The sequence below is a fragment of the Dendrobates tinctorius genome, unplaced genomic scaffold (assembly GCF_039654945.1).
Source record: "Dendrobates tinctorius isolate UK_male_01 unplaced genomic scaffold, ASM3965494v1 ptg000251l, whole genome shotgun sequence".
Taxonomy (NCBI): Eukaryota; Metazoa; Chordata; class Amphibia; order Anura; family Dendrobatidae; genus Dendrobates; species Dendrobates tinctorius.
The window spans coordinates 10,617,914-10,641,926 of NW_027361918.1; the positions used below are offsets into that span (position 1 = coordinate 10,617,914).

General features: G+C 40.7%; 19 non-coding genes across 19 annotated transcripts; all 19 read right to left on the reverse strand.

Annotated features, from left to right (window-relative positions):
* Nucleotides 1–1,714: 1,714 nt before the first annotated feature.
* On the reverse strand, nt 1,715–1,800 carry TRNAY-GUA (transfer RNA tyrosine (anticodon GUA)). The gene is given in 2 exon segments: nt 1,715–1,750; nt 1,764–1,800. It is a non-coding gene; the product is annotated as a tRNA-Tyr (tRNA).
* Nucleotides 1,801–1,908: 108 nt separating this feature from the next.
* TRNAA-AGC (transfer RNA alanine (anticodon AGC)) lies at nt 1,909–1,981 on the reverse strand. Its single transcript has one exon. It is a non-coding gene; the product is annotated as a tRNA-Ala (tRNA).
* A 2,038-nt stretch (nt 1,982–4,019) lies between these two features.
* On the reverse strand, nt 4,020–4,105 carry TRNAY-GUA (transfer RNA tyrosine (anticodon GUA)). The gene is given in 2 exon segments: nt 4,020–4,055; nt 4,069–4,105. It is a non-coding gene; the product is annotated as a tRNA-Tyr (tRNA).
* Nucleotides 4,106–4,213: 108 nt separating this feature from the next.
* Nucleotides 4,214–4,286, reverse strand: TRNAA-AGC (transfer RNA alanine (anticodon AGC)). The gene has a single exon. It is a non-coding gene; the product is annotated as a tRNA-Ala (tRNA).
* Nucleotides 4,287–6,323: 2,037 nt separating this feature from the next.
* Nucleotides 6,324–6,409, reverse strand: TRNAY-GUA (transfer RNA tyrosine (anticodon GUA)). Its single transcript is given in 2 exon segments — nt 6,324–6,359; nt 6,373–6,409. It is a non-coding gene; the product is annotated as a tRNA-Tyr (tRNA).
* A 108-nt stretch (nt 6,410–6,517) lies between these two features.
* Nucleotides 6,518–6,590, reverse strand: TRNAA-AGC (transfer RNA alanine (anticodon AGC)). Its single transcript has one exon. It is a non-coding gene; the product is annotated as a tRNA-Ala (tRNA).
* A 2,034-nt stretch (nt 6,591–8,624) lies between these two features.
* Nucleotides 8,625–8,710, reverse strand: TRNAY-GUA (transfer RNA tyrosine (anticodon GUA)). Its single transcript is given in 2 exon segments — nt 8,625–8,660; nt 8,674–8,710. It is a non-coding gene; the product is annotated as a tRNA-Tyr (tRNA).
* Nucleotides 8,711–8,818: 108 nt separating this feature from the next.
* TRNAA-AGC (transfer RNA alanine (anticodon AGC)) lies at nt 8,819–8,891 on the reverse strand. Its single transcript has one exon. It is a non-coding gene; the product is annotated as a tRNA-Ala (tRNA).
* A 2,038-nt stretch (nt 8,892–10,929) lies between these two features.
* Nucleotides 10,930–11,015, reverse strand: TRNAY-GUA (transfer RNA tyrosine (anticodon GUA)). Its single transcript is given in 2 exon segments — nt 10,930–10,965; nt 10,979–11,015. It is a non-coding gene; the product is annotated as a tRNA-Tyr (tRNA).
* A 108-nt stretch (nt 11,016–11,123) lies between these two features.
* TRNAA-AGC (transfer RNA alanine (anticodon AGC)) lies at nt 11,124–11,196 on the reverse strand. Its single transcript has one exon. It is a non-coding gene; the product is annotated as a tRNA-Ala (tRNA).
* Nucleotides 11,197–13,235: 2,039 nt separating this feature from the next.
* Nucleotides 13,236–13,321, reverse strand: TRNAY-GUA (transfer RNA tyrosine (anticodon GUA)). The gene is given in 2 exon segments: nt 13,236–13,271; nt 13,285–13,321. It is a non-coding gene; the product is annotated as a tRNA-Tyr (tRNA).
* Nucleotides 13,322–13,429: 108 nt separating this feature from the next.
* On the reverse strand, nt 13,430–13,502 carry TRNAA-AGC (transfer RNA alanine (anticodon AGC)). Its single transcript has one exon. It is a non-coding gene; the product is annotated as a tRNA-Ala (tRNA).
* A 2,029-nt stretch (nt 13,503–15,531) lies between these two features.
* Nucleotides 15,532–15,617, reverse strand: TRNAY-GUA (transfer RNA tyrosine (anticodon GUA)). The gene is given in 2 exon segments: nt 15,532–15,567; nt 15,581–15,617. It is a non-coding gene; the product is annotated as a tRNA-Tyr (tRNA).
* A 108-nt stretch (nt 15,618–15,725) lies between these two features.
* On the reverse strand, nt 15,726–15,798 carry TRNAA-AGC (transfer RNA alanine (anticodon AGC)). Its single transcript has one exon. It is a non-coding gene; the product is annotated as a tRNA-Ala (tRNA).
* A 2,232-nt stretch (nt 15,799–18,030) lies between these two features.
* TRNAA-AGC (transfer RNA alanine (anticodon AGC)) lies at nt 18,031–18,103 on the reverse strand. The gene has a single exon. It is a non-coding gene; the product is annotated as a tRNA-Ala (tRNA).
* A 2,029-nt stretch (nt 18,104–20,132) lies between these two features.
* Nucleotides 20,133–20,218, reverse strand: TRNAY-GUA (transfer RNA tyrosine (anticodon GUA)). The gene is given in 2 exon segments: nt 20,133–20,168; nt 20,182–20,218. It is a non-coding gene; the product is annotated as a tRNA-Tyr (tRNA).
* Nucleotides 20,219–20,326: 108 nt separating this feature from the next.
* Nucleotides 20,327–20,399, reverse strand: TRNAA-AGC (transfer RNA alanine (anticodon AGC)). The gene has a single exon. It is a non-coding gene; the product is annotated as a tRNA-Ala (tRNA).
* A 2,787-nt stretch (nt 20,400–23,186) lies between these two features.
* TRNAY-GUA (transfer RNA tyrosine (anticodon GUA)) lies at nt 23,187–23,272 on the reverse strand. The gene is given in 2 exon segments: nt 23,187–23,222; nt 23,236–23,272. It is a non-coding gene; the product is annotated as a tRNA-Tyr (tRNA).
* A 108-nt stretch (nt 23,273–23,380) lies between these two features.
* On the reverse strand, nt 23,381–23,453 carry TRNAA-AGC (transfer RNA alanine (anticodon AGC)). The gene has a single exon. It is a non-coding gene; the product is annotated as a tRNA-Ala (tRNA).
* Nucleotides 23,454–24,013: the final 560 nt, after the last annotated feature.

Sequence of the window (24,013 nt, forward strand, 5' to 3'; positions counted from 1 at the left end):
ATTATAGAAAATGCTGAGAGGTCGCGAATCTCCTTCTGGTCCTTTGGCACGAGTTGTACTGGGATTTAGGATTTTGACTAGTGTTTTTGATCCGAGACACGTTTGCTGTTGACAGAAAAGTTCAGTTGATATGCAATGATGAAGTTTATAAATCACAACTATTTAGCAGAGGTTGGTTTCGATCCATCGACCGCTGGGTTTCACAATGTGAATTATGGCCTACAAATACAGTCGGGCAATTTTCTAGCAAACCATTTCTATGTATGTAGAGAACCAGACTGGGGGAGTAAAAAAAACTTACCTAGTTTGTAGAAAAAAGTTGTAATGCAGCACAATCCCAAGCAAAAAGATTGACCTTTTATGGTTTGGTTTGAATATAGAAAATGCTGAGAGGTCGCGAATCTCCTTCTGGTCCTTTGGCACGAGTTGTACTGGGATTTAGGATTTTGACTAGTGTTTTTGATCCGAGACACGTTTGCTGTTGACAGAAAAGTTCAGTTGATATGCAATGATGAAGTTTATAAAACACAACTATTTAGCAGAGGTTGGTTTCGATCCATCGACCGCTGGGTTTCACAATGTGAATTATGGCCTACAAATACAGTCGAGCAATTTTCTAGTAAACCATTTCTCTGTATATAGAGAACCAAACTGGGGGAATGAAAAAAAACTTACCTAGTTTGTAGAAAAAAGTTGTAATGCAGCACAATCCCAAGCGAAAAGATTGATCTTTTATGGTTTGGTTTGAATATAGAAAATGCTGAGAGGTCGCGAATCTCCTTCTGGTCCTTTGGCACGAGTTGTACTGGGATTTAGGATTTTGACTAGTGTTTTTGATCCGAGACACGTTTGCTGTTGACAGAAAAGTTCAGTTGATATGCAATGATGAAGTTTATAAAACACAACTATTTAGCAGAGGTTGGTTTCAATCCATTGACCGCTGGGTTTCACAATGTGAATTATGGTCTACAAATACAGTCGAGCAATTTTCTAGCAAACCATTTCTCTGTATATAGAGAACCAAAATGGGGAAGTGAAAAAAACTTAGCTAGTTTGTAGAAAAAGATGCAATGCAGCACAATTTAGCAGAGGATGGCTTCGATCCATCGACCTCTGGGTTATGGGCCCAGCACGCTTCCGCTGCGCCACTCTGCTTGTGTTAACAGATGTACAGAGTAAAATTCTAATGACTGTTTGTGTTCAGGTCGATGACATGTAAATTTTCAGCCATTACATATTTGTTGGCGACTAGAGTACTCCTGGGGTTCTGCAATTGTTTCTTTGTTTTTTTTTGCTTTCTTGTGTCATATTATTGTTGAAAATCATTAGAGGAAATGGTGTCTGACCATTGTTTAAGGTTCCGGTTAAAACTGGTGGGTGCGTCCGGCTGTTAGACGAAAGTTCGGCAGGCGTTTGTGTCTCTGTGGCGCAATCGGTTAGCGCGTTCGGCTGTTAACCGAAAGGTTGGTGGTTCGAGTCCACCCAGGGACGTTGGTTCCTTTTGCTTGGGTAGCATGCTACAGTTGAAGACGTTTTCACATTGGTGCTCAGCATCTCCATAAAGTAAAAGCACTGTTGCTGCCTAAGTTTTGAATTCACAAGGCAAACTGGAGAAAAAACTTTCCGGTTGTGTTTCTGTCTACATGTCCAGAAAGAGCATAGCTGTCTGGTATTTGCCAGAAGGTTGAAAACATCTGATAGAATACACAAAACTTCCTTCGAGCCGGAATTGAACCAGCGACCTAAGGATTGCTAATTTAGATCTACAGTCCTCCGCTCTACCAGCTGAGCTATCGAAGGCTTGATTTAGCCATTGTTGAAAGTCTTCAAGGTTTGGACGTGTGTGCCACGAGCAGGTGGCATAAACAATTCACTCGGCCAACTGAAAAAGGAATCCAAAGATTGTATTGGAGAATGCGGGCATCGATCCCGCTACCTCTCGCATGCTAAGCGAGCGCTCTACCACTTGAGCTAATCCCCCATGCCCGACGAACGCCATTATCAGTTTCACGCCACACCATGTCACAGTTTACTTATAGTCAAATGTGCCATTGAGTGCTTTTTTTTTTTTTTTTTTTTTTTTTTTTAAGTACAGATTCCTTTCTCCCATATTTGAAGAACATCTACGGAGTTCACAATGTGAATTATGGCCTACAAATAAAGTCGAGCAATTTTCTAGCAAACCATTTCTACGTATGTAGAGAACCAGACTGGGGGAGTAAAAAAAACTTACCTAGTTTGTAGAAAAAAGTTGTAATGCAGCACAATCCCAAGCAAAAAGATTGACCTTTTATGGTTTGGTTTGATTATAGAAAATGCTGAGAGGTCGCGAATCTCCTTCTGGTCCTTTGGCACGAGTTGTACTGGGATTTAGGATTTTGACTAGTGTTTTTGATCCGAGACACGTTTGCTGTTGACAGAAAAGTTCAGTTGATATGCAATGATGAAGTTTATAAATCACAACTATTTAGCAGAGGTTGGTTTCGATCCATCGACCGCTGGGTTTCACAATGTGAATTATGGCCTACAAATACAGTCGGGCAATTTTCTAGCAAACCATTTCTATGTATGTAGAGAACCAGACTGGGGGAGTAAAAAAAACTTACCTAGTTTGTAGAAAAAAGTTGTAATGCAGCACAATCCCAAGCAAAAAGATTGACCTTTTATGGTTTGGTTTGAATATAGAAAATGCTGAGAGGTCGCGAATCTCCTTCTGGTCCTTTGGCACGAGTTGTACTGGGATTTAGGATTTTGACTAGTGTTTTTGATCCGAGACACGTTTGCTGTTGACAGAAAAGTTCAGTTGATATGCAATGATGAAGTTTATAAAACACAACTATTTAGCAGAGGTTGGTTTCGATCCATCGACCGCTGGGTTTCACAATGTGAATTATGGCCTACAAATACAGTCGAGCAATTTTCTAGTAAACCATTTCTCTGTATATAGAGAACCAAACTGGGGGAATGAAAAAAAACTTACCTAGTTTGTAGAAAAAAGTTGTAATGCAGCACAATCCCAAGCGAAAAGATTGATCTTTTATGGTTTGGTTTGAATATAGAAAATGCTGAGAGGTCGCGAATCTCCTTCTGGTCCTTTGGCACGAGTTGTACTGGGATTTAGGATTTTGACTAGTGTTTTTGATCCGAGACACGTTTGCTGTTGACAGAAAAGTTCAGTTGATATGCAATGATGAAGTTTATAAAACACAACTATTTAGCAGAGGTTGGTTTCAATCCATTGACCGCTGGGTTTCACAATGTGAATTATGGTCTACAAATACAGTCGAGCAATTTTCTAGCAAACCATTTCTCTGTATATAGAGAACCAAAATGGGGAAGTGAAAAAAACTTAGCTAGTTTGTAGAAAAAGATGCAATGCAGCACAATTTAGCAGAGGATGGCTTCGATCCATCGACCTCTGGGTTATGGGCCCAGCACGCTTCCGCTGCGCCACTCTGCTTGTGTTAACAGATGTACAGAGTAAAATTCTAATGACTGTTTGTGTTCAGGTCGATGACATGTAAATTTTCAGCCATTACATATTTGTTGGCGACTAGAGTACTCCTGGGGTTCTGCAATTGTTTCTTTGTTTTTTTTTGCTTTCTTGTGTCATATTATTGTTGAAAATCATTAGAGGAAATGGTGTCTGACCATTGTTTAAGGTTCCGGTTAAAACTGGTGGGTGCGTCCGGCTGTTAGACGAAAGTTCGGCAGGCGTTTGTGTCTCTGTGGCGCAATCGGTTAGCGCGTTCGGCTGTTAACCGAAAGGTTGGTGGTTCGAGTCCACCCAGGGACGTTGGTTCCTTTTGCTTGGGTAGCATGCTACAGTTGAAGACGTTTTCACATTGGTGCTCAGCATCTCCATAAAGTAAAAGCACTGTTGCTGCCTAAGTTTTGAATTCACAAGGCAAACTGGAGAAAAAACTTTCCGGTTGTGTTTCTGTCTACATGTCCAGAAAGAGCATAGATGTCTGGTATTTGCCAGAAGGTTGAAAACATCTGATAGAATACACAAAACTTCCTTCGAGCCGGAATTGAACCAGCGACCTAAGGATTGCTAATTTAGATCTACAGTCCTCCGCTCTACCAGCTGAGCTATCGAAGGCTTGATTTAGCCATTGTTGAAAGTCTTCAAGGTTTGGACGTGTGTGCCACGAGCAGGTGGCATAAACAATTCACTCGGCCAACTGAAAAAGGAATACAAAGATTGTATTGGAGAATGCGGGCATCGATCCCGCTACCTCTCGCATGCTAAGCGAGCGCTCTACCACTTGAGCTAATCCCCCATGCCCGACGAACGCCATTATCAGTTTCACGCCACACCATGTCACAGTTTACTTATAGTCAAATGTGCCATTGAGTGCTTTTTTTTTTTTTTTTTTTTTTTTTTTAAGTACAGATTCCTTTCTCCCATATTTGAAGAACATCTACGGAGTTCACAATGTGAATTATGGCCTACAAATAAAGTCGAGCAATTTTCTAGCAAACCATTTCTACGTATGTAGAGAACCAGACTGGGGGAGTAAAAAAAACTTACCTAGTTTGTAGAAAAAAGTTGTAATGCAGCACAATCCCAAGCAAAAAGATTGACCTTTTATGGTTTGGTTTGATTATAGAAAATGCTGAGAGGTCGCGAATCTCCTTCTGGTCCTTTGGCACGAGTTGTACTGGGATTTAGGATTTTGACTAGTGTTTTTGATCCGAGACACGTTTGCTGTTGACAGAAAAGTTCAGTTGATATGCAATGATGAAGTTTATAAATCACAACTATTTAGCAGAGGTTGGTTTCGATCCATCGACCGCTGGGTTTCACAATGTGAATTATGGCCTACAAATACAGTCGGGCAATTTTCTAGCAAACCATTTCTATGTATGTAGAGAACCAGACTGGGGGAGTAAAAAAAACTTACCTAGTTTGTAGAAAAAAGTTGTAATGCAGTACAATCCCAAGCAAAAAGATTGACCTTTTATGGTTTGGTTTGAATATAGAAAATGCTGAGAGGTCGCGAATCTCCTTCTGGTCCTTTGGCACGAGTTGTACTGGGATTTAGGATTTTGACTAGTGTTTTTGATCCGAGACACGTTTGCTGTTGACAGAAAAGTTCAGTTGATATGCAATGATGAAGTTTATAAAACACAACTATTTAGCAGAGGTTGGTTTCGATCCATCGACCGCTGGGTTTCACAATGTGAATTATGGCCTACAAATACAGTCGAGCAATTTTCTAGTAAACCATTTCTCTGTATATAGAGAACCAAACTGGGGGAATGAAAAAAAACTTACCTAGTTTGTAGAAAAAAGTTGTAATGCAGCACAATCCCAAGCGAAAAGATTGATCTTTTATGGTTTGGTTTGAATATAGAAAATGCTGAGAGGTCGCGAATCTCCTTCTGGTCCTTTGGCACGAGTTGTACTGGGATTTAGGATTTTGACTAGTGTTTTTGATCCGAGACACGTTTGCTGTTGACAGAAAAGTTCAGTTGATATGCAATGATGAAGTTTATAAAACACAACTATTTAGCAGAGGTTGGTTTCAATCCATTGACCGCTGGGTTTCACAATGTGAATTATGGTCTACAAATACAGTCGAGCAATTTTCTAGCAAACCATTTCTCTGTATATAGAGAACCAAAATGGGGAAGTGAAAAAAACTTAGCTAGTTTGTAGAAAAAGATGCAATGCAGCACAATTTAGCAGAGGATGGCTTCGATCCATCGACCTCTGGGTTATGGGCCCAGCACGCTTCCGCTGCGCCACTCTGCTTGTGTTAACAGATGTACAGAGTAAAATTCTAATGACTGTTTGTGTTCAGGTCGATGACATGTAAATTTTCAGCCATTACATATTTGTTGGCGACTAGAGTACTCCTGGGGTTCTGCAATTGTTTCTTTGTTTTTTTTTGCTTTCTTGTGTCATATTATTGTTGAAAATCATTAGAGGAAATGGTGTCTGACCATTGTTTAAGGTTCCGGTTAAAACTGGTGGGTGCGTCCGGCTGTTAGACGAAAGTTCGGCAGGCGTTTGTGTCTCTGTGGCGCAATCGGTTAGCGCGTTCGGCTGTTAACCGAAAGGTTGGTGGTTCGAGTCCACCCAGGGACGTTGGTTCCTTTTGCTTGGGTAGCATGCTACAGTTGAAGACGTTTTCACATTGGTGCTCAGCATCTCCATAAAGTAAAAGCACTGTTGCTGCCTAAGTTTTGAATTCACAAGGCAAACTGGAGAAAAAACTTTCCGGTTGTGTTTCTGTCTACATGTCCAGAAAGAGCATAGCTGTCTGGTATTTGCCAGAAGGTTGAAAACATCTGATAGAATACACAAAACTTCCTTCGAGCCGGAATTGAACCAGCGACCTAAGGATTGCTAATTTAGATCTACAGTCCTCCGCTCTACCAGCTGAGCTATCGAAGGCTTGATTTAGCCATTGTTGAAAGTCTTCAAGGTTTGGACGTGTGTGCCACGAGCAGGTGGCATAAACAATTCACTCGGCCAACTGAAAAAGGAATCCAAAGATTGTATTGGAGAATGCGGGCATCGATCCCGCTACCTCTCGCATGCTAAGCGAGCGCTCTACCACTTGAGCTAATCCCCCATGCCCGACGAACGCCATTATCAGTTTCACGCCACACCATGTCACAGTTTACTTATAGTCAAATGTGCCATTGAGTGCTTTTTTTTTTTTTTTTTTTTTTTTAAGTACAGATTCCTTTCTCCCATATTTGAAGAACATCTACGGAGTTCACAATGTGAATTATGGCCTACAAATAAAGTCGAGCAATTTTCTAGCAAACCATTTCTACGTATGTAGAGAACCAGACTGGGGGAGTAAAAAAAACTTACCTAGTTTGTAGAAAAAAGTTGTAATGCAGCACAATCCCAAGCAAAAAGATTGACCTTTTATGGTTTGGTTTGATTATAGAAAATGCTGAGAGGTCGCGAATCTCCTTCTGGTCCTTTGGCACGAGTTGTACTGGGATTTAGGATTTTGACTAGTGTTTTTGATCCGAGACACGTTTGCTGTTGACAGAAAAGTTCAGTTGATATGCAATGATGAAGTTTATAAATCACAACTATTTAGCAGAGGTTGGTTTCGATCCATCGACCGCTGGGTTTCACAATGTGAATTATGGCCTACAAATACAGTCGGGCAATTTTCTAGCAAACCATTTCTATGTATGTAGAGAACCAGACTGGGGGAGTAAAAAAAACTTACCTAGTTTGTAGAAAAAAGTTGTAATGCAGCACAATCCCAAGCAAAAAGATTGACCTTTTATGGTTTGGTTTGAATATAGAAAATGCTGAGAGGTCGCGAATCTCCTTCTGGTCCTTTGGCACGAGTTGTACTGGGATTTAGGATTTTGACTAGTGTTTTTGATCCGAGACACGTTTGCTGTTGACAGAAAAGTTCAGTTGATATGCAATGATGAAGTTTATAAAACACAACTATTTAGCAGAGGTTGGTTTCGATCCATCGACCGCTGGGTTTCACAATGTGAATTATGGCCTACAAATACAGTCGAGCAATTTTCTAGTAAACCATTTCTCTGTATATAGAGAACCAAACTGGGGGAATGAAAAAAAACTTACCTAGTTTGTAGAAAAAAGTTGTAATGCAGCACAATCCCAAGCGAAAAGATTGATCTTTTATGGTTTGGTTTGAATATAGAAAATGCTGAGAGGTCGCGAATCTCCTTCTGGTCCTTTGGCACGAGTTGTACTGGGATTTAGGATTTTGACTAGTGTTTTTGATCCGAGACACGTTTGCTGTTGACAGAAAAGTTCAGTTGATATGCAATGATGAAGTTTATAAAACACAACTATTTAGCAGAGGTTGGTTTCAATCCATTGACCGCTGGGTTTCACAATGTGAATTATGGTCTACAAATACAGTCGAGCAATTTTCTAGCAAACCATTTCTCTGTATATAGAGAACCAAAATGGGGAAGTGAAAAAAACTTAGCTAGTTTGTAGAAAAAGATGCAATGCAGCACAATTTAGCAGAGGATGGCTTCGATCCATCGACCTCTGGGTTATGGGCCCAGCACGCTTCCGCTGCGCCACTCTGCTTGTGTTAACAGATGTACAGAGTAAAATTCTAATGACTGTTTGTGTTCAGGTCGATGACATGTAAATTTTCAGCCATTACATATTTGTTGGCGACTAGAGTACTCCTGGGGTTCTGCAATTGTTTCTTTGTTTTTTTTTGCTTTCTTGTGTCATATTATTGTTGAAAATCATTAGAGGAAATGGTGTCTGACCATTGTTTAAGGTTCCGGTTAAAACTGGTGGGTGCGTCCGGCTGTTAGACGAAAGTTCGGCAGGCGTTTGTGTCTCTGTGGCGCAATCGGTTAGCGCGTTCGGCTGTTAACCGAAAGGTTGGTGGTTCGAGTCCACCCAGGGACGTTGGTTCCTTTTGCTTGGGTAGCATGCTACAGTTGAAGACGTTTTCACATTGGTGCTCAGCATCTCCATAAAGTAAAAGCACTGTTGCTGCCTAAGTTTTGAATTCACAAGGCAAACTGGAGAAAAAACTTTCCGGTTGTGTTTCTGTCTACATGTCCAGAAAGAGCATAGCTGTCTGGTATTTGCCAGAAGGTTGAAAACATCTGATAGAATACACAAAACTTCCTTCGAGCCGGAATTGAACCAGCGACCTAAGGATTGCTAATTTAGATCTACAGTCCTCCGCTCTACCAGCTGAGCTATCGAAGGCTTGATTTAGCCATTGTTGAAAGTCTTCAAGGTTTGGACGTGTGTGCCACGAGCAGGTGGCATAAACAATTCACTCGGCCAACTGAAAAAGGAATCCAAAGATTGTATTGGAGAATGCGGGCATCGATCCCGCTACCTCTCGCATGCTAAGCGAGCGCTCTACCACTTGAGCTAATCCCCCATGCCCGACGAACGCCATTATCAGTTTCACGCCACACCATGTCACAGTTTACTTATAGTCAAATGTGCCATTGAGTGCTTTTTTTTTTTTTTTTTTTTTTTTTTTTAAGTACAGATTCCTTTCTCCCATATTTGAAGAACATCTACGGAGTTCACAATGTGAATTATGGCATACAAATAAAGTCGAGCAATTTTCTAGCAAACCATTTCTACGTATGTAGAGAACCAGACTGGGGGAGTAAAAAAAACTTACCTAGTTTGTAGAAAAAAGTTGTAATGCAGCACAATCCCAAGCAAAAAGATTGACCTTTTATGGTTTGGTTTGATTATAGAAAATGCTGAGAGGTCGCGAATCTCCTTCTGGTCCTTTGGCACGAGTTGTACTGGGATTTAGGATTTTGACTAGTGTTTTTGATCCGAGACACGTTTGCTGTTGACAGAAAAGTTCAGTTGATATGCAATGATGAAGTTTATAAATCACAACTATTTAGCAGAGGTTGGTTTCGATCCATCGACCGCTGGGTTTCACAATGTGAATTATGGCCTACAAATACAGTCGGGCAATTTTCTAGCAAACCATTTCTATGTATGTAGAGAACCAGACTGGGGGAGTAAAAAAAACTTACCTAGTTTGTAGAAAAAAGTTGTAATGCAGCACAATCCCAAGCAAAAAGATTGACCTTTTATGGTTTGGTTTGAATATAGAAAATGCTGAGAGGTCGCGAATCTCCTTCTGGTCCTTTGGCACGAGTTGTACTGGGATTTAGGATTTTGACTAGTGTTTTTGATCCGAGACACGTTTGCTGTTGACAGAAAAGTTCAGTTGATATGCAATGATGAAGTTTATAAAACACAACTATTTAGCAGAGGTTGGTTTCGATCCATCGACCGCTGGGTTTCACAATGTGAATTATGGCCTACAAATACAGTCGAGCAATTTTCTAGTAAACCATTTCTCTGTATATAGAGAACCAAACTGGGGGAATGAAAAAAAACTTACCTAGTTTGTAGAAAAAAGTTGTAATGCAGCACAATCCCAAGCGAAAAGATTGATCTTTTATGGTTTGGTTTGAATATAGAAAATGCTGAGAGGTCGCGAATCTCCTTCTGGTCCTTTGGCACGAGTTGTACTGGGATTTAGGATTTTGACTAGTGTTTTTGATCCGAGACACGTTTGCTGTTGACAGAAAAGTTCAGTTGATATGCAATGATGAAGTTTATAAAACACAACTATTTAGCAGAGGTTGGTTTCAATCCATTGACCGCTGGGTTTCACAATGTGAATTATGGTCTACAAATACAGTCGAGCAATTTTCTAGCAAACCATTTCTCTGTATATAGAGAACCAAAATGGGGAAGTGAAAAAAACTTAGCTAGTTTGTAGAAAAAGATGCAATGCAGCACAATTTAGCAGAGGATGGCTTCGATCCATCGACCTCTGGGTTATGGGCCCAGCACGCTTCCGCTGCGCCACTCTGCTTGTGTTAACAGATGTACAGAGTAAAATTCTAATGACTGTTTGTGTTCAGGTCGATGACATGTAAATTTTCAGCCATTACATATTTGTTGGCGACTAGAGTACTCCTGGGGTTCTGCAATTGTTTCTTTGTTTTTTTTTGCTTTCTTGTGTCATATTATTGTTGAAAATCATTAGAGGAAATGGTGTCTGACCATTGTTTAAGGTTCCGGTTAAAACTGGTGGGTGCGTCCGGCTGTTAGACAAAAGTTCGGCAGGCGTTTGTGTCTCTGTGGCGCAATCGGTTAGCGCGTTCGGCTGTTAACCGAAAGGTTGGTGGTTCGAGTCCACCCAGGGACGTTGGTTCCTTTTGCTTGGGTAGCATGCTACAGTTGAAGACGTTTTCACATTGGTGCTCAGCATCTCCATAAAGTAAAAGCACTGTTGCTGCCTAAGTTTTGAATTCACAAGGCAAACTGGAGAAAAAACTTTCCGGTTGTGTTTCTGTCTACATGTCCAGAAAGAGCATAGCTGTCTGGTATTTGCCAGAAGGTTGAAAACATCTGATAGAATACACAAAACTTCCTTCGAGCCGGAATTGAACCAGCGACCTAAGGATTGCTAATTTAGATCTACAGTCCTCCGCTCTACCAGCTGAGCTATCGAAGGCTTGATTTAGCCATTGTTGAAAGTCTTCAAGGTTTGGACGTGTGTGCCACGAGCAGGTGGCATAAACAATTCACTCGGCCAACTGAAAAAGGAATACAAAGATTGTATTGGAGAATGCGGGCATCGATCCCGCTACCTCTCGCATGCTAAGCGAGCGCTCTACCACTTGAGCTAATCCCCCATGCCCGACGAACGCCATTATCAGTTTCACGCCACACCATGTCACAGTTTACTTATAGTCAAATGTGCCATTGAGTGCTTTTTTTTTTTTTTTTTTTTTTTTTTTTTAAGTACAGATTCCTTTCTCCCATATTTGAAGAACATCTACGGAGTTCACAATGTGAATTATGGCCTACAAATAAAGTCGAGCAATTTTCTAGCAAACCATTTCTACGTATGTAGAGAACCAGACTGGGGGAGTAAAAAAAACTTACCTAGTTTGTAGAAAAAAGTTGTAATGCAGCACAATCCCAAGCAAAAAGATTGACCTTTTATGGTTTGGTTTGATTATAGAAAATGCTGAGAGGTCGCGAATCTCCTTCTGGTCCTTTGGCACGAGTTGTACTGGGATTTAGGATTTTGACTAGTGTTTTTGATCCGAGACACGTTTGCTGTTGACAGAAAAGTTCAGTTGATATGCAATGATGAAGTTTATAAATCACAACTATTTAGCAGAGGTTGGTTTCGATCCATCGACCGCTGGGTTTCACAATGTGAATTATGGCCTACAAATACAGTCGGGCAATTTTCTAGCAAACCATTTCTATGTATGTAGAGAACCAGACTGGGGGAGTAAAAAAAACTTACCTAGTTTGTAGAAAAAAGTTGTAATGCAGCACAATCCCAAGCAAAAAGATTGACCTTTTATGGTTTGGTTTGAATATAGAAAATGCTGAGAGGTCGCGAATCTCCTTCTGGTCCTTTGGCACGAGTTGTACTGGGATTTAGGATTTTGACTAGTGTTTTTGATCCGAGACACGTTTGCTGTTGACAGAAAAGTTCAGTTGATATGCAATGATGAAGTTTATAAAACACAACTATTTAGCAGAGGTTGGTTTCGATCCATCGACCGCTGGGTTTCACAATGTGAATTATGGCCTACAAATACAGTCGAGCAATTTTCTAGTAAACCATTTCTCTGTATATAGAGAACCAAACTGGGGGAATGAAAAAAAACTTACCTAGTTTGTAGAAAAAAGTTGTAATGCAGCACAATCCCAAGCGAAAAGATTGATCTTTTATGGTTTGGTTTGAATATAGAAAATGCTGAGAGGTCGCGAATCTCCTTCTGGTCCTTTGGCACGAGTTGTACTGGGATTTAGGATTTTGACTAGTGTTTTTGATCCGAGACACGTTTGCTGTTGACAGAAAAGTTCAGTTGATATGCAATGATGAAGTTTATAAAACACAACTATTTAGCAGAGGTTGGTTTCAATCCATTGACCGCTGGGTTTCACAATGTGAATTATGGTCTACAAATACAGTCGAGCAATTTTCTAGCAAACCATTTCTCTGTATATAGAGAACCAAAATGGGGAAGTGAAAAAAACTTAGCTAGTTTGTAGAAAAAGATGCAATGCAGCACAATTTAGCAGAGGATGGCTTCGATCCATCGACCTCTGGGTTATGGGCCCAGCACGCTTCCGCTGCGCCACTCTGCTTGTGTTAACAGATGTACAGAGTAAAATTCTAATGACTGTTTGTGTTCAGGTCGATGACATGTAAATTTTCAGCCATTACATATTTGTTGGCGACTAGAGTACTCCTGGGGTTCTGCAATTGTTTCTTTGTTTTTTTTTGCTTTCTTGTGTCATATTATTGTTGAAAATCATTAGAGGAAATGGTGTCTGACCATTGTTTAAGGTTCCGGTTAAAACTGGTGGGTGCGTCCGGCTGTTAGACGAAAGTTCGGCAGGCGTTTGTGTCTCTGTGGCGCAATCGGTTAGCGCGTTCGGCTGTTAACCGAAAGGTTGGTGGTTCGAGTCCACCCAGGGACGTTGGTTCCTTTTGCTTGGGTAGCATGCTACAGTTGAAGACGTTTTCACATTGGTGCTCAGCATCTCCATAAAGTAAAAGCACTGTTGCTGCCTAAGTTTTGAATTCACAAGGCAAACTGGAGAAAAAACTTTCCGGTTGTGTTTCTGTCTACATGTCCAGAAAGAGCATAGCTGTCTGGTATTTGCCAGAAGGTTGAAAACATCTGATAGAATACACAAAACTTCCTTCGAGCCGGAATTGAACCAGCGACCTAAGGATTGCTAATTTAGATCTACAGTCCTCCGCTCTACCAGCTGAGCTATCGAAGGCTTGATTTAGCCATTGTTGAAAGTCTTCAAGGTTTGGACGTGTGTGCCACGAGCAGGTGGCATAAACAATTCACTCGGCCAACTGAAAAAGGAATCCAAAGATTGTATTGGAGAATGCGGGCATCGATCCCGCTACCTCTCGCATGCTAAGCGAGCGCTCTACCACTTGAGCTAATCCCCCATGCCCGACGAACGCCATTATCAGTTTCACGCCACACCATGTCACAGTTTACTTATAGTCAAATGTGCCATTGAGTGCTTTTTTTTTTTTTTTTTTTAAGTACAGATTCCTTTCTCCCATATTTGAAGAACATCTACGTAGTTCACAATGTGAATTATGGCCTACAAATACAGTCGGGCAATTTTCTAGCAAACCATTTCTATGTATGTAGAGAACCAGACTGGGGGAGTAAAAAAAACTTACCTAGTTTGTAGAAAAAAGTTGTAATGCAGCACAATCCCAAGCAAAAAGATTGACCTTTTATGGTTTGGTTTGAATATAGAAAATGCTGAGAGGTCGCGAATCTCCTTCTGGTCCTTTGGCACGAGTTGTACTGGGATTTAGGATTTTGACTAGTGTTTTTGATCCGAGACACGTTTGCTGTTGACAGAAAAGTTCAGTTGATATGCAATGATGAAGTTTATAAATCACAACTATTTAGCAGAGGTTGGTTTCGATCCATCGACCGCTGGGTTTCACAATGTGAATTATGGCCTACAAATACAGTCGGGCAATTTTCTAGCAAACCATTTCTATGTATGTAGAGAACCAGACTGGGGGAGTAAAAAAAACTTACCTAGTTTGTAGAAAAAAGTTGTAATGCAGCACAATCCCAAGCAAAAAGATTGACCTTTTATGGTTTGGTTTGAATATAGAAAATGCTGAGAGGTCGCGAATCTCCTTCTGGTCCTTTGGCACGAGTTGTACTGGGATTTAGGATTTTGACTAGTGTTTTTGATCCGAGACACGTTTGCTGTTGACAGAAAAGTTCAGTTGATATGCAATGATGAAGTTTATAAAACACAACTATTTAGCAGAGGTTGGTTTCGATCCATCGACCGCTGGGTTTCACAATGTGAATTATGGCCTACAAATACAGTCGAGCAATTTTCTAGTAAACCATTTCTCTGTATATAGAGAACCAAACTGGGGGAATGAAAAAAAACTTACCTAGTTTGTAGAAAAAAGTTGTAATGCAGCACAATCCCAAGCGAAAAGATTGATCTTTTATGGTTTGGTTTGAATATAGAAAATGCTGAGAGGTCGCGAATCTCCTTCTGGTCCTTTGGCACGAGTTGTACTGGGATTTAGGATTTTGACTAGTGTTTTTGATCCGAGACACGTTTGCTGTTGACAGAAAAGTTCAGTTGATATGCAATGATGAAGTTTATAAAACACAACTATTTAGCAGAGGTTGGTTTCAATCCATTGACCGCTGGGTTTCACAATGTGAATTATGGTCTACAAATACAGTCGAGCAATTTTCTAGCAAACCATTTCTCTGTATATAGAGAACCAAAATGGGGAAGTGAAAAAAACTTAGCTAGTTTGTAGAAAAAGATGCAATGCAGCACAATTTAGCAGAGGATGGCTTCGATCCATCGACCTCTGGGTTATGGGCCCAGCACGCTTCCGCTGCGCCACTCTGCTTGTGTTAACAGATGTACAGAGTAAAATTCTAATGACTGTTTGTGTTCAGGTCGATGACATGTAAATTTTCAGCCATTACATATTTGTTGGCGACTAGAGTACTCCTGGGGTTCTGCAATTGTTTCTTTGTTTTTTTTTGCTTTCTTGTGTCATATTATTGTTGAAAATCATTAGAGGAAATGGTGTCTGACCATTGTTTAAGGTTCCGGTTAAAACTGGTGGGTGCGTCCGGCTGTTAGACGAAAGTTCGGCAGGCGTTTGTGTCTCTGTGGCGCAATCGGTTAGCGCGTTCGGCTGTTAACCGAAAGGTTGGTGGTTCGAGTCCACCCAGGGACGTTGGTTCCTTTTGCTTGGGTAGCATGCTACAGTTGAAGACGTTTTCACATTGGTGCTCAGCATCTCCATAAAGTAAAAGCACTGTTGCTGCCTAAGTTTTGAATTCACAAGGCAAACTGGAGAAAAAACTTTCCGGTTGTGTTTCTGTCTACATGTCCAGAAAGAGCATAGCTGTCTGGTATTTGCCAGAAGGTTGAAAACATCTGATAGAATACACAAAACTTCCTTCGAGCCGGAATTGAACCAGCGACCTAAGGATTGCTAATTTAGATCTACAGTCCTCCGCTCTACCAGCTGAGCTATCGAAGGCTTGATTTAGCCATTGTTGAAAGTCTTCAAGGTTTGGACGTGTGTGCCACGAGCAGGTGGCATAAACAATTCACTCGGCCAACTGAAAAAGGAATCCAAAGATTGTATTGGAGAATGCGGGCATCGATCCCGCTACCTCTCGCATGCTAAGCGAGCGCTCTACCACTTGAGCTAATCCCCCATGCCCGACGAACGCCATTATCAGTTTCACGCCACACCATGTCACAGTTTACTTATAGTCAAATGTGCCATTGAGTGCTTTTTTTTTTTTTTTTTTTTTTTTTTTTATGTACAGATTCCTTTCTCCCATATTTGAAGAACATCTACGGAGTTCACAATGTGAATTATGGCCTACAAATAAAGTCGAGCAATTTTCTAGCAAACCATTTCTACGTATGTAGAGAACCAGACTGGGGGAGTAAAAAAAACTTACCTAGTTTGTAGAAAAAAGTTGTAATGCAGCACAATCCCAAGCAAAAAGATTGACCTTTTATGGTTTGGTTTGATTATAGAAAATGCTGAGAGGTCGCGAATCTCCTTCTGGTCCTTTGGCACGAGTTGTACTGGGATTTAGGATTTTGACTAGTGTTTTTGATCCGAGACACGTTTGCTGTTGACAGAAAAGTTCAGTTGATATGCAATGATGAAGTTTATAAATCACAACTATTTAGCAGAGGTTGGTTTCGATCCATCGACCGCTGGGTTTCACAATGTGAATTATGGCCTACAAATACAGTCGGGCAATTTTCTAGCAAACCATTTCTATGTATGTAGAGAACCAGACTGGGGGAGTAAAAAAAACTTACCTAGTTTGTAGAAAAAAGTTGTAATGCAGCACAATCCCAAGCAAAAAGATTGACCTTTTATGGTTTGGTTTGAATATAGAAAATGCTGAGAGGTCGCGAATCTCCTTCTGGTCCTTTGGCACGAGTTGTACTGGGATTTAGGATTTTGACTAGTGTTTTTGATCCGAGACACGTTTGCTGTTGACAGAAAAGTTCAGTTGATATGCAATGATGAAGTTTATAAAACACAACTATTTAGCAGAGGTTGGTTTCGATCCATCGACCGCTGGGTTTCACAATGTGAATTATGGCCTACAAATACAGTCGAGCAATTTTCTAGTAAACCATTTCTCTGTATATAGAGAACCAAACTGGGGGAATGAAAAAAAACTTACCTAGTTTGTAGAAAAAAGTTGTAATGCAGCACAATCCCAAGCGAAAAGATTGATCTTTTATGGTTTGGTTTGAATATAGAAAATGCTGAGAGGTCGCGAATCTCCTTCTGGTCCTTTGGCACGAGTTGTACTGGGATTTAGGATTTTGACTAGTGTTTTTGATCCGAGACACGTTTGCTGTTGACAGAAAAGTTCAGTTGATATGCAATGATGAAGTTTATAAAACACAACTATTTAGCAGAGGTTGGTTTCAATCCATTGACCGCTGGGTTTCACAATGTGAATTATGGTCTACAAATACAGTCGAGCAATTTTCTAGCAAACCATTTCTCTGTATATAGAGAACCAAAATGGGGAAGTGAAAAAAACTTAGCTAGTTTGTAGAAAAAGATGCAATGCAGCACAATTTAGCAGAGGATGGCTTCGATCCATCGACCTCTGGGTTATGGGCCCAGCACGCTTCCGCTGCGCCACTCTGCTTGTGTTAACAGATGTACAGAGTAAAATTCTAATGACTGTTTGTGTTCAGGTCGATGACATGTAAATTTTCAGCCATTACATATTTGTTGGCGACTAGAGTACTCCTGGGGTTCTGCAATTGTTTCTTTGTTTTTTTTTGCTTTCTTGTGTCATATTATTGTTGAAAATCATTAGAGGAAATGGTGTCTGACCATTGTTTAAGGTTCCGGTTAAAACTGGTGGGTGCGTCCGGCTGTTAGACGAAAGTTCGGCAGGCGTTTGTGTCTCTGTGGCGCAATCGGTTAGCGCGTTCGGCTGTTAACCGAAAGGTTGGTGGTTCGAGTCCACCCAGGGACGTTGGTTCCTTTTGCTTGGGTAGCATGCTACAGTTGAAGACGTTTTCACATTGGTGCTCAGCATCTCCATAAAGTAAAAGCACTGTTGCTGCCTAAGTTTTGAATTCACAAGGCAAACTGGAGAAAAAACTTTCCGGTTGTGTTTCTGTCTACATGTCCAGAAAGAGCATAGCTGTCTGGTATTTGCCAGAAGGTTGAAAACATCTGATAGAATACACAAAACTTCCTTCGAGCCGGAATTGAACCAGCGACCTAAAGATTGCCAATTTAGATCTACAGTCCTCCGCTCTACCAGCTGAGCTATCGAAGGCTTGATTTAGCCATTGTTGAAAGTCTTCAAGGTTTGGACGTGTGTGCCACGAGCAGGTGGCATAAACAATTCACTCGGCCAACTGAAAAAGGAATCCAAAGATTGTATTGGAGAATGCGGGCATCGATCCCGCTACCTCTCGCATGCTAAGCGAGCGCTCTACCACTTGAGCTAATCCCCCATGCCCGACGAACGCCATTATCAGTTTCACGCCACACCATGTCACAGTTTACTTATAGTCAAATGTGCCATTGAGTGCTTTTTTTTTTTTTTTTTTTAAGTACAGATTCCTTTCTCCCATATTTGAAGAACATCTACGTAGTTCACAATGTGAATTATGGCCTACAAATACAGTCGGGCAATTTTCTAGCAAACCATTTCTATGTATGTAGAGAACCAGACTGGGGGAGTAAAAAAAACTTACCTAGTTTGTAGAAAAAAGTTGTAATGCAGCACAATCCCAAGCAAAAAGATTGACCTTTTATGGTTTGGTTTGAATATAGAAAATGCTGAGAGGTCGCGAATCTCCTTCTGGTCCTTTGGCACGAGTTGTACTGGGATTTAGGATTTTGACTAGTGTTTTTGATCCGAGACACGTTTGCTGTTGACAGAAAAGTTCAGTTGATATGCAATGATGAATTTTATAAATCACAACTATTTAGCAGAGGTTGGTTTCGATCCATCGACCGCTGGGTTTCACAATGTGAATTATGGCCTACAAATACAGTCGGGCAATTTTCTAGCAAACCATTTCTATGTATGTAGAGAACCAGACTGGGGGAGTAAAAAAAACTTACCTAGTTTGTAGAAAAAAGTTGTAATGCAGCACAATCCCAAGCAAAAAGATTGACCTTTTATGGTTTGGTTTGAATATAGAAAATGCTGAGAGGTCGCGAATCTCCTTCTGGTCCTTTGGCACGAGTTGTACTGGGATTTAGGATTTTGACTAGTGTTTTTGATCCGAGACACGTTTGCTGTTGACAGAAAAGTTCAGTTGATATGCAATGATGAAGTTTATAAAACACAACTATTTAGCAGAGGTTGGTTTCGATCCATCGACCGCTGGGTTTCACAATGTGAATTATGGCCTACAAATACAGTCGAGCAATTTTCTAGTAAACCATTTCTCTGTATATAGAGAACCAAACTGGGGGAATGAAAAAAAACTTACCTAGTTTGTAGAAAAAAGTTGTAATGCAGCACAATCCCAAGCGAAAAGATTGATCTTTTATGGTTTGGTTTGAATATAGAAAATGCTGAGAGGTCGCGAATCTCCTTCTGGTCCTTTGGCACGAGTTGTACTGGGATTTAGGATTTTGACTAGTGTTTTTGATCCGAGACACGTTTGCTGTTGACAGAAAAGTTCAGTTGATATGCAATGATGAAGTTTATAAAACACAACTATTTAGCAGAGGTTGGTTTCAATCCATTGACCGCTGGGTTTCACAATGTGAATTATGGTCTACAAATACAGTCGAGCAATTTTCTAGCAAACCATTTCTCTGTATATAGAGAACCAAAATGGGGAAGTGAAAAAAACTTAGCTAGTTTGTAGAAAAAGATGCAATGCAGCACAATTTAGCAGAGGATGGCTTCGATCCATCGACCTCTGGGTTATGGGCCCAGCACGCTTCCGCTGCGCCACTCTGCTTGTGTTAACAGATGTACAGAGTAAAATTCTAATGACTGTTTGTGTTCAGGTCGATGACATGTAAATTTTCAGCCATTACATATTTGTTGGCGACTAGAGTACTCCTGGGGTTCTGCAATTGTTTCTTTGTTTTTTTTTGCTTTCTTGTGTCATATTATTGTTGAAAATCATTAGAGGAAATGGTGTCTGACCATTGTTTAAGGTTCCGGTTAAAACTGGTGGGTGCGTCCGGCTGTTAGACGAAAGTTCGGCAGGCGTTTGTGTCTCTGTGGCGCAATCGGTTAGCGCGTTCGGCTGTTAACCGAAAGGTTGGTGGTTCGAGTCCACCCAGGGACGTTGGTTCCTTTTGCTTGGGTAGCATGCTACAGTTGAAGACGTTTTCACATTGGTGCTCAGCATCTCCATAAAGTAAAAGCACTGTTGCTGCCTAAGTTTTGAATTCACAAGGCAAACTGGAGAAAAAACTTTCCGGTTGTGTTTCTGTCTACATGTCCAGAAAGAGCATAGCTGTCTGGTATTTGCCAGAAGGTTGAAAACATCTGATAGAATACACAAAACTTCCTTCGAGCCGGAATTGAACCAGCGACCTAAGGATTGCTAATTTAGATCTACAGTCCTCCGCTCTACCAGCTGAGCTATCGAAGGCTTGATTTAGCCATTGTTGAAAGTCTTCAAGGTTTGGACGTGTGTGCCACGAGCAGGTGGCATAAACAATTCACTCGGCCAACTGAAAAAGGAATCCAAAGATTGTATTGGAGAATGCGGGCATCGATCCCGCTACCTCTCGCATGCTAAGCGAGCGCTCTACCACTTGAGCTAATCCCCCATGCCCGACGAACGCCATTATCAGTTTCACGCCACACCATGTCACAGTTTACTTATAGTCAAATGTGCCATTGAGTGCTTTTTTTTTTTTTTTTTTTTTTTTTTTTTTAAGTACAGATTCCTTTCTCCCATATTTGAAGAACATCTACGGAGTTCACAATGTGAATTATGGCCTACAAATAAAGTCGAGCAATTTTCTAGCAAACCATTTCTACGTATGTAGAGAACCAGACTGGGGGAGTAAAAAAAACTTACCTAGTTTGTAGAAAAAAGTTGTAATGCAGCACAATCCCAAGCAAAAAGATTGACCTTTTATGGTTTGGTTTGATTATAGAAAATGCTGAGAGGTCGCGAATCTCCTTCTGGTCCTTTGGCACGAGTTGTACTGGGATTTAGGATTTTGACTAGTGTTTTTGATCCGAGACACGTTTGCTGTTGACAGAAAAGTTCAGTTGATATGCAATGATGAAGTTTATAAATCACAACTATTTAGCAGAGGTTGGTTTCGATCCATCGACCGCTGGGTTTCACAATGTGAATTATGGCCTACAAATACAGTCGGGCAATTTTCTAGCAAACCATTTCTATGTATGTAGAGAACCAGACTGGGGGAGTAAAAAAAACTTACCTAGTTTGTAGAAAAAAGTTGTAATGCAGCACAATCCCAAGCAAAAAGATTGACCTTTTATGGTTTGGTTTGAATATAGAAAATGCTGAGAGGTCGCGAATCTCCTTCTGGTCCTTTGGCACGAGTTGTACTGGGATTTAGGATTTTGACTAGTGTTTTTGATCCGAGACACGTTTGCTGTTGACAGAAAAGTTCAGTTGATATGCAATGATGAAGTTTATAAAACACAACTATTTAGCAGAGGTTGGTTTCGATCCATCGACCGCTGGGTTTCACAATGTGAATTATGGCCTACAAATACAGTCGAGCAATTTTCTAGTAAACCATTTCTCTGTATATAGAGAACCAAACTGGGGGAATGAAAAAAAACTTACCTAGTTTGTAGAAAAAAGTTGTAATGCAGCACAATCCCAAGCGAAAAGATTGATCTTTTATGGTTTGGTTTGAATATAGAAAATGCTGAGAGGTCGCGAATCTCCTTCTGGTCCTTTGGCACGAGTTGTACTGGGATTTAGGATTTTGACTAGTGTTTTTGATCCGAGACACGTTTGCTGTTGACAGAAAAGTTCAGTTGATATGCAATGATGAAGTTTATAAATCACAACTATTTAGCAGAGGTTGGTTTCGATCCATCGACCGCTGGGTTTCACAATGTGAATTATGGCCTACAAATACAGTCGGGCAATTTTCTAGCAAACCATTTCTATGTATGTAGAGAACCAGACTGGGGGAGTAAAAAAAACTTACCTAGTTTGTAGAAAAAAGTTGTAATGCAGCACAATCCCAAGCAAAAAGATTGACCTTTTATGGTTTGGTTTGAATATAGAAAATGCTGAGAGGTCGCGAATCTCCTTCTGGTCCTTTGGCACGAGTTGTACTGGGATTTAGGATTTTGACTAGTGTTTTTGATCCGAGACACGTTTGCTGTTGACAGAAAAGTTCAGTTGATATGCAATGATGAAGTTTATAAAACACAACTATTTAGCAGAGGTTGGTTTCGATCCATCGACCGCTGGGTTTCACAATGTGAATTATGGCCTACAAATACAGTCGAGCAATTTTCTAGTAAACCATTTCTCTGTATATAGAGAACCAAACTGGGGGAATGAAAAAAAACTTACCTAGTTTGTAGAAAAAAGTTGTAATGCAGCACAATCCCAAGCGAAAAGATTGATCTTTTATGGTTTGGTTTGAATATAGAAAATGCTGAGAGGTCGCGAATCTCCTTCTGGTCCTTTGGCACGAGTTGTACTGGGATTTAGGATTTTGACTAGTGTTTTTGATCCGAGACACGTTTGCTGTTGACAGAAAAGTTCAGTTGATATGCAATGATGAAGTTTATAAAACACAACTATTTAGCAGAGGTTGGTTTCAATCCATTGACCGCTGGGTTTCACAATGTGAATTATGGTCTACAAATACAGTCGAGCAATTTTCTAGCAAACCATTTCTCTGTATATAGAGAACCAAAATGGGGAAGTGAAAAAAACTTAGCTAGTTTGTAGAAAAAGATGCAATGCAGCACAATTTAGCAGAGGATGGCTTCGATCCATCGACCTCTGGGTTATGGGCCCAGCACGCTTCCGCTGCGCCACTCTGCTTGTGTTAACAGATGTACAGAGTAAAATTCTAATGACTGTTTGTGTTCAGGTCGATGACATGTAAATTTTCAGCCATTACATATTTGTTGGCGACTAGAGTACTCCTGGGGTTCTGCAATTGTTTCTTTGTTTTTTTTTGCTTTCTTGTGTCATATTATTGTTGAAAATCATTAGAGGAAATGGTGTCTGACCATTGTTTAAGGTTCCGGTTAAAACTGGTGGGTGCGTCCGGCTGTTAGACGAAAGTTCGGCAGGCGTTTGTGTCTCTGTGGCGCAATCGGTTAGCGCGTTCGGCTGTTAACCGAAAGGTTGGTGGTTCGAGTCCACCCAGGGACGTTGGTTCCTTTTGCTTGGGTAGCATGCTACAGTTGAAGACGTTTTCACATTGGTGCTCAGCATCTCCATAAAGTAAAAGCACTGTTGCTGCCTAAGTTTTGAATTCACAAGGCAAACTGGAGAAAAAACTTTCCGGTTGTGTTTCTGTCTACATGTCCAGAAAGAGCATAGCTGTCTGGTATTTGCCAGAAGGTTGAAAACATCTGATAGAATACACAAAACTTCCTTCGAGCCGGAATTGAACCAGCGACCTAAGGATTGCTAATTTAGATCTACAGTCCTCCGCTCTACCAGCTGAGCTATCGAAGGCTTGATTTAGCCATTGTTGAAAGTCTTCAAGGTTTGGACGTGTGTGCCACGAGCAGGTGGCATAAACAATTCACTCGGCCAACTGAAAAAGGAATCCAAAGATTGTATTGGAGAATGCGGGCATCGATCCCGCTACCTCTCGCATGCTAAGCGAGCGCTCTACCACTTGAGCTAATCCCCCATGCCCGACGAACGCCATTATCAGTTTCACGCCACACCATGTCACAGTTTACTTATAGTCAAATGTGCCATTGAGTGCTTTTTTTTTTTTTTTTTTTTTTTTTTTTATGTACAGATTCCTTTCTCCCATATTTGAAGAACATCTACGGAGTTCACAATGTGAATTATGGCCTACAAATAAAGTCGAGCAATTTTCTAGCAAACCATTTCTACGTATGTAGAGAACCAGACTGGGGGAGTAAAAAAAACTTACCTAGTTTGTAGAAAAAAGTTGTAATGCAGCACAATCCCAAGCAAAAAGATTGACCTTTTATGGTTTGGTTTGATTATAGAAAATGCTGAGAGGTCGCGAATCTCCTTCTGGTCCTTTGGCACGAGTTGTACTGGGATTTAGGATTTTGACTAGTGTTTTTGATCCGAGACACGTTTGCTGTTGACAGAAAAGTTCAGTTGATATGCAATGATGAAGTTTATAAATCACAACTATTTAGCAGAGGTTGGTTTCGATCCATCGACCGCTGGGTTTCACAATGTGAATTATGGCCTACAAATACAGTCGGG